A 13,794-nucleotide genomic window follows, 5' to 3' on the forward strand; every position below is an offset into this window, starting at 1 on the left:
TGCTAGTCCCAAACTCCCAATCCATCCCTCCCCCACTGCTGCTCAGTAACCATGAGTCTGTTCAGAGAGAGATGTTGCCTGTAAGAAAGAGCTCAGAAAAGGCTATGAAACATCAAGCTTTCAAGTTGGGCACCAGAAGAGAACTGATAAAAGTGACATAAGCTTCAATGGGATCTGAGAAAATAGTGAGATAGAAAACTCAGGAAGAGGTAGCAAAAGGCCAAATATCACAGAGGTAAATATGAAGGGACTAGAAAAGGGGGCAACAGATTCTGGCCACCAAGGGGCCATTGGTGACCTGTAAGAAGACTTCAGGACAGGAATGGACAGAGAACCCAGAGCACAGGGGACTGAGTAGTGAGTTAAAAAGGGAAGGAAACGAGGCTAAGAATGAAAGGAAAGGAAGGAGAGACACAGGACAGTAGACTGAAAAACAGCCAAACAAGGAAAACTAGTTCAGATCTGAGAAACCTTGCCATTATAGGTTTGAGGCGAAGGGCAGCAGCCAAGGTAGAGGAATTGCTAAGATCCTGGTAAGGAAGGAGTCAGCTAATAGAGGCAACAGAAGGGTCTCTCACGGTTACCCCCATGCCCCATGCACCTAGACATACCCCCAGTCCTGCCCCCAAGCTGGCCAAGAGTTTTCACACCTCTATGCCATTGTTGATGCTGTTCTAGCAGCAAGGAATGATTCGACCTGCTTTGTCTATCTTACATTGATACTCACCCTTCTGATCCAGAGCAAATGTCTGCTCCTCTGAGAATCCCTCCGTGATTTCCCCTGCAATTCCCCAGCCTTACTTAAGCAGAAATGCACCTTTATCACCAGCTTGATTTGTACTGTAATTATTGTTTGCGTGTCTGTTTGCCCCAACAGAACGTGAGCTCTTAAGGGCAGGAACCTTGTCATGGTCATCTCTGTATCTTAATTGCCTAGCCCATTGTTTGATTCATAGGGGCCAGGAATTGCTCTTGAAGATTCACTTTGGAGGGTGCTTCAGTCCTGGCCAAAACTCCGCTATATATGTAAGATGAACATCTTACAGATGAGGAAGCTGAATTTCAGAGACTATAAGCAACTTCCTGAAGGTCACAAAGTCAAATACAGATCATGTTACTCTGCAAGGCACTGGTTTGGCTGCCAAAGGAAAAAGATATAAAACTGAACTGATAGAGCCCTTACAGTTTCATGCCCTTTAGCTTCAACAAGGCCCACAACTGCATCTAATCAATCCTTTTACGCTTTTCAAAGTAGCTCCTTTACACAAGCTCCACTCATGAGACCAGCGTGTTTATTCTTCTCTTTGAGTAGCCAACCTCCTACCACTCCTTTACTCTCAGAACATAATTACTCAAATAGTTCTTCTTCCACAAGCACGTGGAATTTAATTGCTCAGTTCTGCAATTAAATCTCTCAAGGTGCAATTAATGGTAGGATCTAGGTCACGAGCTTACAGCCTACCTGTCGAGGAGATTGAGAGAAAGAGCTATGTTTGGTTAGCTTTCTAGAGCCTGACAGAGGACAAGCCAGAAGGCAGAGTATATGAACGTCAAATAAGCGAAGCTTCAGTTTCTTCCACAAACAGACCGCTTGCCCCTCCAATCTAGCATACCCCAAAATAACATTTCCCTATAAATCAGACTTTGAATCCTCCCTTTTTTGCCGAGGCAATACCACACAGAATTTCTGTTCACCAAACCAAAAAAAAAAAAAAAAAAAAAAAAACACATTTAGGTCAACTCTTTTCATCAGCTATGTATAACTTTTACAAAGACTCAGTGTTTCCTTGAAGAGGAATTATCTGTGGACACACACTTTCCACTCCATTCCTAGTGTGCTGATCCCACCAAGAGTCTCACTGCCTCAGCCTAAGATTGTTGCAGTTGCCTCTGAGCCTCTGTACACGCCTCCAAGCTCAAACTCTTCCAAAATATCTTCCGTATTATCAGGCATCCTTCTAACACATGGCTCTCCTGATCTCAACTTCTGGTCAAAGTATAATTATCAACACAGAGGAAAACAGAGTGTTTGATTAAGTGTTCCTGATGCTTGTATATCTATGAACAGAGAAAAACTAAAGCCAAGCCTGACAGTCACTTCATTTTTAAAATATATGAGGATATTTATTACAAAAGCTTTGGAATTGAATTGAGAAATTCTACAGAAGGTGCCATATTTTTGCCACTTAAAATTGAACAATCTAAAGCCTAAAAGAAGTCAAAGACACCGTTTCTTTCCCACGTCATGCCCGACATTCTGGTATGTACTTTAGAAAATCAGGCCCCTGTCACTGCACTGTGTGGGTACTGCTTTTTGGAGCAGTACATGACAATTCCCCTCATGTCCTCATGAGTGTCCTCATAACTGTACGCCACCCCCCCCATCATCCTTTTAGGACTGTCACTTCCAGACAATAGGGTAGAAAGACAGGAAAATGGGTGTGGAGACCATGCCTCCCATGATGCAATGTACTATGGAGCAGGAGGCAGAGAGAATTCTGCTCTCAGTGTGGCAGAAACTTCTAGTAATCCCTCCATATATATTCTTCCCTCTTCTCTGATAAGAATGTATAGCTAAGATGATGGCTTCCAAGAATGAAGACTTTATATCCCAGCTTCCCTTTCACCTAAGTATTCCCATGAGTGAAGTTCTAACCAGTGGCATTTAAGACAAAGATGCGTGAATCTAAGACACAGCTGGTGCTTCCTCTTTGCCCCACCTTTGCTTCATCCCTTTTTCATCCTACTGCCCAGCATTCTAATGGTTGCCTTGGGCCCTGAGAATGAGTACCAAACCTTAGGTAGGGAGAAGCAGAAATCTGGAAAGACCCTGGATCGTCAAGGACTTGGTGGAACAGTACTCTCATACCTGCCTTGGACTGCATGTCTTTGGACTCCTATCTGAGAGGGAAGTACATTTCTAGCTCTTATAAGCAGCAGTAATTTTTTTTTTCTCTATTGTATATACAGAACCAAATCCTAGTTAAGACATAGTGTGTGCTGGAACTTATATTTTTCATGCCCATAGGATCAGAGTATCAAGGAATTGGAGAGTTGGGGGAGAAGAGTGTAACAATTCCACCTTCTAGGAAACTGGACCAGAAAGGATATTTTGCTGACTTCCCTGGTGCTGTGATTATGCAAAGGAGAATCCATCTACTCAAGACTATAGTCAAAGGGACAAGGGAATCACCATTTTGGCCAACACTAGATCTGAGTCTATTTCTTCTTGTTACAGGATAACTAAAAAGGTGAAATAAAAGAATCACTGGGATCTGTTTATATAAAGTTTAAAACCAGACAAAACTAATAAATGGTGACATTAGTCAGGACAGTGGTTACCTTTGGGGCTAGTAACTAGAAAGTGATATGAGAAGTGCTTCTCTGATACACATACTGTTAACCTTTCTTGATTTGGGTTGTGCTTAAACAGGGGTGTTCATTTTGAAAAAAATTATGGAGTGGTCTGTTTATAATTTATGTACTTTCATGTACATTATTAGTCAATAAAAATTTTCAAAAATAAAGAGAAAGATTACTGAAGAATAAGAGAAAGAGCACCTTGCTGAAATGGACATATGAAAACTATCAGGATAATCATAGGAATTGTTTTTAAAGCACACATAAAATGGACAGTCAAAAATTAATGACAGATAGGAGGGATAAAACTTGGGATCTCATCTCAAAATTAGTCATGTTCCTGAAAAATGGACCCAGAAAAACTATACTAAACAAATATATATCAGAACAAAACTTTCCTGAAATTAAAAAAGACTTAAATTTTCCAATAAAAGGGTCTCATGATGTTCCAGGCAAAACTCAATGAAAGGAAACCAAAACATAGACATATTATGGCAAAATATTTAAATATAAAAAAGATATATATAAAGTTCAAAAATTAAAAGTCTCTTAGAAAGGAGGGATAGAGACATAAGACCATCCTTCAGGGGTGAAAAGCAGATTTATCACAAAACAAATATTCATGCTGGTCTCCATTTCCCTCCTGCTGTTCTACTAAATGATAATTCTGCAATGTTTATAGAATTTAGAGGCAAAAATCTCATTTTAAATAGATTGTCATCGATGAATGACAATAACAAAAAGACATTCTATGACATGCAAAAGCCTAACAACTTTCATTTGTTCATATATTCCTTTTTTGCAGAAAATATTATCGAGCACTTACTACAAAATAGGCACTAGAAGATATTTGAAGGCATACTTCAGATGGTTGACTGATAAAAATAACAACTCAAAAATTAGAGAAATCACTATATAAAAGGACCAGTAATAAGAACCAGGATCCATTTAACAGCTAAGATTAAATGACAGTCGTAAAAATGATCACAAAACTATGTGTAAATTAAAATTTAAAGGTTAAAAATTGAAGACTGGGCAATGATTTCTTAAGCAAATGCATACACCCAAACCAGGAGGCACAGTGCTAATTTTCAACAAAGTAGAGTTAAAGCAAAGACATTAGAAAGGACAAGGAGGATCATATTGCTTTACAAGTATCAACAATCATGATCTGTTATGCACTAAATAACACAGCATCAAAATGCATAAGCCGAAACAATTAAAAATTACAGGGAGAAATCAACAGAAATACAACCAGAGAGATCTTTTTGATGAAAAGCCTTTAAAAATAAATGCAACAAATTCTAAAATTAAATGATTACATTAAAATGAAACTATATTGAACGAAATTGTGGTTGGGGATATGGGTGAAAACTGATTTGGGAATGGGTAAGTCTAGAAACAACGGAAGAAACAGCAGAAGAAAGAAATGATAGGTTTGGCTATCTAATTTTAAAATATGTAAATCAAAAGAATAAACAAAATTAAAAGGCAAATGACATACTAGAAAAAGTTACAAGTATGACAGACAAAAGGCAATATTCCGGATACAGAAAGGTCTCTTAGAAATAAATATCAAAGAAACATTCTATGCTAGTTCTAGCTAACTGACCTTCTTGTGATGATGAAAATGCTCTAAATCTGCACTAATATGGTAGCCACCAGCCACAAGAATACCTGAAATATGATGAGTGCCGATGTTAAAATGATAATATTTGGGATACATTTGGCTAAATAAATTTTTTATTAAGACTTTATTATTGGGAGTTCCCGCCGTGGCTCAGTGGAAACAAATCTGACTAGCATCCATGAGGACAGAGGTTTGATCCCAGGCCTCGCTCAGTGGGTTAAGGATCCTGCGTTGCCGTGAGCTGTGGCCATGTGTCACAGACATGGCTCGGATCTGGGGTTGCTGTGGCATAGGCCAACAGCTACAGCTCCAATACGACCCCTGACCTGGGAAACTCCATATGCTGCGGGTGCCGCCCAAAAACAACAAAAAAAGACTTTATTATTAAAATACCTTTTCATTAAAATTTATTTTACGTGTTTCTTTCTATTGTTTCATGTGGCTACTAGAGAATTTTAAATTACATACTGGGTTCACATTAGGTCTCTATGGGAAAGTGTTGTTTTAGACTAATTGTTAAGAAAACAAAAAGAAAATTTACAAAAGAAGAAATACAAATGGCCAGTAAACTATGGAAAAATTGTTGGTTTCTTTTTTGGTCCTCTTTAGGGCTGCACCTGCGCGGCACATGGAGGTTCTCAGGCTAGGGGTCAAACTAGAGCTACAGCTGCTGCCCTATGCCACAGCAACGCAGGATCTGAGCTGCATCTGTGACCCACACCCCAGCTCATGGTAACACCAGATCCTTAACCCACCGAGCGAGACCAGAGACTGAACCCGAGTCCTCATGGATACTAGTTGGGTTCATTAACTGTTGAGCCAAGATGGGAACTCCAGAAAAATTGTTTGTATCTCACCTATAATCCAAGAAATACAAATTTAAACAAGACACTATTTTTTCTTTGAAATTGACAAAGTTAAAAAAAAATGCTCTCATTGTTGGCAAATGTTCCATAAAAAAATGGAAACTCTAATGCACTGCTGATGGGAGTATAAATGAATTCAACCTTTCTTGAAAGCCGTTTGGCACTACGAATCAAGAGCCTTAAAAACACTATACTCTTTGACCTAGTGTCTCTATTTCTAGGAATTCAGCCTAAAGAAATAATTTTTAGTGCAATGAAAGTTTTTATGTATAAGGATATTCATCACAGTACTATTTCTCAGAGTGAAAAACTGGAAACAATCTAAATAGCCAATAATAGAGAAATAGTCAAGTATGTTACAGTTCTAGTTTATTAATATTCTGTAACCTTAAAAAAACTTTAAAAAATATTATCTAGTGATGAGGAAAATGTTCACAACAAACAGTGAAAAAAACAGGGCTTCTTATAGAGTATAATCATAAAGGACACTAAGTATTTCTATACATATTACGCATAGAAACTCAAAGTTAACACCTTAATGGCCTATTTTATAACACCTTTCATTAAGTTAGGATCAAAATTAAGTAATACAAAAGATTCGAAGTGCTTATCTCTAAGTGGTGGAATTATTTTATTTTCATCTTTATACTTTCCTGGAGTTTTCCCCCCAAATAGTCATGAGTGTGTAGGATTTTCAAAATAAGAGAACAATCATTTCTGTGAAAGCACCTAGGGCTCCATCAATCCCCACCCTCTCTTGCAGGTTGTTAAGGTCCTCTGTGAACCGGATCCCTTTCCCTTCCAAGTTTATTTCCCACTGCAGCCATCAGTCATGTCCCAGTTCCCTCTACGCCACGTCTGTCCTCGCAGCCCTTTCCCTAATGCGGTCTGACCTCCCGCTGAGCACCAGGCAGCTCAGGACATTCACAAGCACTCCCATTTATCCCGCCTAACAATCCTGAAAGGTAGGCATTCTTATAAAGGTGGGCACTGTAAAGAGAGAAGAGGAGGAGGAAACGGTGTTTTTCCCACTACACCGCAGGTTTCATTCACCCTTCTTACCTTCTGTACAAAAGTTTCGCTTCCACTTGCTGAGTGACATGGGGCAGGTCACTTAACTCTCAGTTTTCTCACGTGGAAAATGGGAGCACCAACCTTACAACAACCACGGAGCTGCGGTGAGGATCATGGAAACTGTCTACACACAGTCCTTTTAGCAGGGTGCCTAGCCCATTACAAGCATCCTATCATAACTGACCCTGTCACAGGGTCCTCCTGCCGGGGGTCCTTTGAGCAAGGTAGACCAAGTCCAGCCAAGGGAAGCTTTCTTTTTTGACCAGAGAATGAAGAGGCAGGAGCTCAGCTCTAGAACACATGCTGCTCACAAGCCGTGGGCAGGGCTGCTTTATAGGATCGGTGGGGAGGGGAGGGGGTTCGCCAGAGTCATGCGCAGGCGCGCTGCTGGGGCTCCAGCCCAGAGTGGGACGCAGCATCTCTGTCCGGCCCGCCGCCGCCATCTTGCATTGAGTGTCATGCGCAGAAGCACAGGAGCCCAGGAGCCACAGCAGCTGTTTTGCGTCTGGAACTCTGGTCTGAAGGGTCAGGTGTGAAGCCTCTGCCCTCGGGCCTCTGATGAGCAAGTGAAACTAGACTAAGCATATAGGGAAAAAAAATTTAGACTTTATTACCCAGTTTGTATTTTCATTTCCCAGGAATTGTGAATGGGCTTTGCTGCTGATGCTCTCAGCTCAAGTCCCTCCTCAGCTTCCAACTTTCTCTGACTCCGAAGACCCCTGCTCCGCCTTCTCCATTCTTCGTTTAAGTGGCATGTGGTGGTTTTGCGTGTGTTAGCCGTGAACGCTCAACCACACTACAAGCTCTCCCACCACACTGAGCACTGTGGAATGTTCTCACATTATAGATGTAAGTGGCCAATTGCTTGAAAATATTATTTAGTTGAAAAACCAGTAGCATGGTTTCTCATGTCAACTCTTAGGTAAACTTTTTCTCAAAATTTCATGCAGGGTCTGAGCAGCCAGTCAGGTGAAATTGATAGGGGTCTCCCATAATGTTCTTAGGAGCTAAAGACAATGAGAGGCCCTTCCACTTTACTCGGGCAAATCTAAAACACCTGCCTGTTGCCATGGGTAACACACCACATTACTTAGCAGGGCCCCCAAGTGGTACCAACTTTCTAGCTATGTTCCTCTCCTTCCTATCCTCATCCCCAACATCACATGCTGAAGCTCCACAAAGAAATTCACATGAGGGGTTCCTTCAGAAAAGGCAGACCTGTCCCTGGGTCAGGGCACCCCCACCCCATCCCCTACAACACCTCTGGCTGAAGATTCACTCACTACCAGGTAGACACAATTCAAGATCAGAACGTGTCTGACATGTTACCAGGTTTCTAACCATCCAAGAAGAAAAGAAAAACCTGCACTGTTGAGTACACAACATCATGAAGGTGGTACTAACAAGAGATTTTTAATCAAAAGAAAAGAGGGGTTAAAGGATAACAAAAAAAAAAATCATCCAGAATATTTCATTCTCAAATAGATTCAATAATTATTTTCCAAGCATCTGCTTGGTGCCAGGTACAGGGCTAGACACTAGGCACAGAACAGCTCTACTGTGGCTAACCTCCCACACACCCACCCTCTCTCCTTGCCACCCCCAAGCCCTCACCACTCCCCACGATGACTCAGAACCCTACATTCATCCACAAGCCTGCCTCCCTTGACAGCTTGGTGAAGAGTGATGTGGGCACAGTAGGAAATCAACAAATATTTGTTGAAGGAATGAATTGGAAAGGAATCCAAGTCTTTGGTTTCCCCACACCTCGAGCACAGGACACACAGAGTGAGAAACTTTCACTGGGCCCGTGGGAGGCAGGAGCCTGCAAATTTGCTCACAGCATCACCTGGAAGTGGGGAGGACTGAATTTCTTATTGAAGGAGCCGCACACACATGCACCAGGGGGCAGAGTGAGCAGCATTTTTGGAGTTGACTGAGAGCTGGTGATTTTTTAAGAGAGTCCTCCTGGAGCCGTTTGAGACCTCCCAGTAGAACAACAACATATTTTCTGTGCTTCTCGGCACATTCGTGTTTCTAGTCAAAATGCAGTATCTCTGAAATCTAGCGTGTGATGTCTGGGGCAGGATGGGAAGGAGAGGAAGGCAGTAAGCTGGAAACCTGTGTTCCTCGGGGAATGTTGACAATTCATTCTTTGGTTGGGAAGGCTGAAGGAATAGTAGCTGCTTGGAGACCTTGTAACAGAATTCCACCGTCTCAGGAGCCTTCCACTCCATGTCGGAACAGCCAGCCCCATGAAGTCGACAGTCATCCAACGAGTGTGTATGGTGGGGGGAGTTCTTAGTTTTATGTCCCAAGAAGAATGTGTGACATTTAGAGGGCAATAAACCCCAGACCCATATTGTTCCATTAGACTCTTCCTTAGTAGGCAGTAGGCACCACGCAGGCACTGTAAGCCTAGCACTATCAGGAAATAATTCAGAAATACAAACTGAAGGAATTCTGCTACAAGTGGTATTTATTACTTCGAAAGAGAGAACCATTTTCCCTTTTATGGTATCTAAGATATCCATTTTTTGAAAATGTTTTCCTAGCACATTACAAATTACTTCAGAGTTGGGAAATGCTCTTTGCTAGGAAGGGGCTGCGTGCTCTGAGGACTGGTCCTGCCTCCTGATCGAAAATACTGTTTATTTGGGCAACTACATTCTTCGCTCAGTAAGGCCTGGGGAGTTTACTATTAATCCCAAATGTAAACCCCAGTTAAGAGTTGCCGCTTACAAAAGGCGATTACTATTTAACTCTTATGTTCACAGCACATCTTGTAAATGCTTCCAATAAATGAGAAAACAGCACTTACTAGTAATGTTATCTCACACTGGAAATTCCAAGTGCTGACTCAGGTGACCTAAATTACTGCCCCTTAGCACTCCACTCCCCCCTCAACTCTTTCTCCCAACTGCCCCAGAAAACACCTGTGGGTTTAGCCTAAAGATGAACCTGCACCAATTTTAGAAGGGACAAAGGGGAAGACAGGAAATTGTGTCTGGCGGCTGGCATGGTGAGAGCATGTCCCTTTCCGGCTTTAAAGCGGTGCTGTCTGGACAGGAATTGAACTAGAAGAATCATAAATACATACTGAGTTAGGGTTGCCAGATTTAGCAAAACAAACAAAAAATACGGTAGGGGACACACATGCTGAAAAGTAGTCCCTGTTTATCTGATGCTCAGGTTGAATGAGCGCCATCACAACCCTCTGTTGAATGGACAACCAGGACTCGGAGGAAACGTGGGTTGTGAAAGACTGAAGCCCTCAAAATTCCAAAGAGAAAGGATCTCAAGATTTCTTTCTCTAGGGCATCCTCAAGTACCCAGAGCAGATGTGGAGAGTCTGAGGCGGCCTGCAGGGCGAGGGCTAGCCCCCGCCCCGCCCCCCAAGTCTGGTCCACCTGCTGGCCATGAGCAAGGAATCAGAAGGGTGGAAGCCCGTGGACGCGCGCCCCCTCCCCTCCCTACAGGTCCTGGCTCTTGCTTGCTTTCTCCCCCCTTTCCCCCTCGGTTATCTCTTCCCCTCACCCTAGTATCCCCCAAAGCCAAATAACCAGAAAGCTTTTTTTCTGTGTGATTTTCACTTGTGTAAAGTGTAGATGTGGCTGAAGCAATTAACCATGAGGTGTGAGTGAAGCTTCATTAGGATTTGCAGCCACCAGTCAGGCGGTGAGGCAGGGCGAGCAGGGCAGCGGGACTGGGGCCTTAAGGGGAGAAAAGTGCCCTTGGTGGCTGCCCTCCACCGATCCACGCATCTGATTATTAAGCTGCTTGCAGAAAGGGCTTTGAATTAAAAAAACAACTCAACTTCCTAGTTGCAGCCCTGCAAAGTTCCAGGACGGTGGACTCTTCCCCCCACCCCCCGCCCCCAACCCCAGGGGTCCCGCACACACCACGTGTGCCCTTTTTGGCTTTTGGTCCCCGGCTCCATGGAGCTGGTCTTCCTCTTGCAGCAAGAATGTCCATCTCGGGTTTTATTTCCTCCCGAGACTCCCAAGGAAGCCTCAGGTGGGTTTCCATGTCAACCTTCACTGAAATCCAAACATTTGACTTTCTCAAAGGCAGTTTAACCTCTGCCACCACATCCTTAGCGTGGCAGAGGATTTTTTTTTTTTTTTTTTTTTCCCAAGGCTTAAAAAAAAGGCTTGAGCTTTCAGAAGACTCAGGCTTCTGGGGATTTCTATCCACAGAGTGATAACACATCTTGAAACGGGATATTTATAATTTGTTTGGTTTCACGTTTATCCTCCCAAAGCTAAACAGTAATGGCTGAGAGCTATGAAAACACTTAGGTAAGGAGAGGGGCCAGAGCAGAGATAAAGAGGATAATTGGAAACAGAAGAGCAGCCTCCAAGTTGCACCTTCTTGAAGGCTCACAGTTCAGCGGGCCAGAGAGCTGAGGGCAGGCCTCAGCCTCCCTCTTCCAAGGTTTACTTATACAAGCTTAGCTGCAATTTTCCACAGATACTAGGCCTGGTTTCCAGCCACCTTCCCCAGGAAGAAAACTCCAGGGATGGGAGCTTGGGGGAGAACATGTGGTGAACACAAATTCCAAGCTCCGAAACAGGCCACCTGGAAATGGAAAGATAACCTGTTGAGATAAGGGATTTACCACGGCCAGGGTGCACTGTGCGGAGGGGGCAGAGCAGGCACAGTGCAGCCCCACACGTCCAGCCATCAGATGATAAAACTGCGAGGTAATATATGGGTCTAGTGAGACCACACGTGGAATACTATGTTCCTCATGGCCTCACAAGGAAGATGCACACACTGAGTTGGCCGCCATTCAGAGAAGAGCAATTAGGATGATTAAGAGGCCAGAGGGAGTGACTTGGGGGGAGAGATTAAAAGAATTAAACATGTATACCTTGGCTAAGCTCAAAGCAGAGGGAATGTGGAAACTCTATAAGCATCCCCAGAACATAAACACGAGGAGAACATGGAATTGTTTCACATGGTCCCTGAGGGATGTAACTGGAAGTAATAGGATGGAAGAAAAGAAAACTTAACTACCTGTTGGAGAAAGCTTCCGAACAGCCCCAGATCAACTTTGACACTCAAGAAGTGTCGGAGTCACACCTGATGTTCTTTACAACAAGATCAACAAAGGGGGAGACAGCATGATAGGAGAGAAATAAGTTTACATAACAAGGACTGGTCTGACAAAGATGCTCTGAAAGGAAAAAAATAATAACACAAGACTCTTTCTTTTAGGGCATATTCAAAATGTTTGAAGGCTTCCTAGTAACCAGAATTGATTATCAGATTCTTAGCTTGGCATTTAAGGCCCTCTCCTCCCAGCCTGAACTCGCCCTCTTAAAATGAACTCTCATCAATCCTCAACATTTCTCATTATGTAAGCATGTCTCCTGAATATTCCTGATGTGATGCCTCCTTTATGAAATCCTCCAATGTAGAATTCTTCCACCACTGCCCAGCTATTCATATTTTACTCCATGTTTAGGGTCTACCTAAATCCTGCTTCCTCTGGCTACCCCCATGGATCACAGGGTTCCTTCTCTTGCCCTTCCTTCTAGAAATTATTTTGGCGGCTATGACACACTCCCAGCTTTGTCAGCTGATATATTCCTATCTCGTTAGAGACATTGTGAGCTTCTAAGAGACTGGGGAGTATGCTTCTCTCTTCTACTTTGCCGCCTCTTCCAACTGTCATGAACCAGAACTCACATAACCCTGGAGTCCCCTCCTAGTTTTCTCCTCCCTCCTGCTCCTTAGTTGTATTTGTGTCTCCTTTAGATGCGGGCACTCCCCAGAATTCCTCTTCAATTACTCATTTTCTCACTCTGCATTCTCCCTGGGAGATCACTTCCAGGACTGGGGCTTCCAGGACCCCTCAACAATGATGATTTGCATAGCTTTGTTCAGCTCAGCTGTTCCTCCTGAGTACCAGGTTTCTTTCTGGGCATCTCCAGTTGGAGGGTCCATGTGCTCTTCAGTTCTCCCCAGGCACAAATCTAGACTCATCATTTTCGCCTTCAGACTTGCTTCTACTTCATTTCCTAAGTGAATGGTGCCGGCCTCCTTCTTATTACCCAGTGAGAAATCAAAGTGTGGTCCTTGGTTCATTCCTGCCCCTCCTCCACAATTAATCAATCACTCAGTCTCAATCAATCACTAAGTTCAGTTAATTTTTTTCTTTCTTTTTTTTTGTTTTTTTGTTTTTGTCTTTTCTAGGGCTGCTGCAGCATATGGAGGTTCCCAGGCCGGGGTCAAATCAGAGCTACAGCTACAGCAATGTGGGATCTGAGCCACGTCTGCAGCCTACACACCACAGCTCATGGCAACGCCAGATCCTTGACCCACTGAGCAATGTCAGGGATCGAACCCGCAACCTCATGGTTCCTAGTCAGATTTGTTAACCACTGAGCCACGACAGGAACTCCTAAGTTCAGTTAATTTTGCAGTGCCCTTGTATCTGCCAAGGACTGCCTGAATCTCCCCTCTGCTTATTGGTGACATTACTTACCTCCTTGACCACTGACAAGAGCATGGCCCTTACACAAAGTCTCTCTCTCCTGTATCCAGAGACGAGTCCAGCCATAAGCATGAGCACATGATCCAAGCCTGGCCAATTACAGCTTTTTCTGTAATCCTACCTTCTGAATCTATTCTGAATCAGAGAGAGCAGGACGCCTTCTTTCATCAGAAGCTGTCAAGACATGATTTCAGAGCCACCAACAGGTCATGTACCCAGGCCTGAAAGAGTGAACAGCTAACTCTCAGAGATAAGAACAAAAATAGGCAAAGATTGCCGGATTCTATTCCCCCACCCAGCTGTGGCAAGGCTGGCAGCTCCCTTGCCTTTCTGTGACTTGGTTACAGGAAGCAAAAAGT

At 43.2% G+C, this 13,794-nt stretch overlaps 1 long non-coding RNA gene across 8 annotated transcripts in view; it reads right to left on the reverse strand.

Moving 5' to 3' along the window:
* LOC146395584 (uncharacterized) overlaps positions 1-8,734 on the reverse strand; it is a 43,324-nt gene extending 34,590 nt beyond the window's left edge. For 6 of the 8 annotated variants that reach the window (XR_014831464.1, XR_014831467.1, XR_014831463.1 and 3 more), the window contains exon 1: positions 6,919-7,239. This is a non-coding gene — a long non-coding RNA (uncharacterized LOC146395584). Of the gene's footprint in view, positions 1-6,918; positions 7,508-8,572 lie in introns of those variants that run through there. The other 2 variants (XR_014831469.1, XR_014831470.1) reach the window with 2 other exon arrangements.
* Between the last annotated feature and the right edge of the window lie 5,060 nt (positions 8,735-13,794).

Source organism: Sus scrofa, chromosome 16, assembly GCF_054392235.1.
Source record: "Sus scrofa isolate SSC_HxYL_T2T_F1_AM1 chromosome 16, Sscrofa_HxYL_maternal_Yorkshire_Landrace_v2.0, whole genome shotgun sequence".
In the NCBI taxonomy this organism is placed as follows: domain Eukaryota; kingdom Metazoa; phylum Chordata; class Mammalia; order Artiodactyla; family Suidae; genus Sus; species Sus scrofa.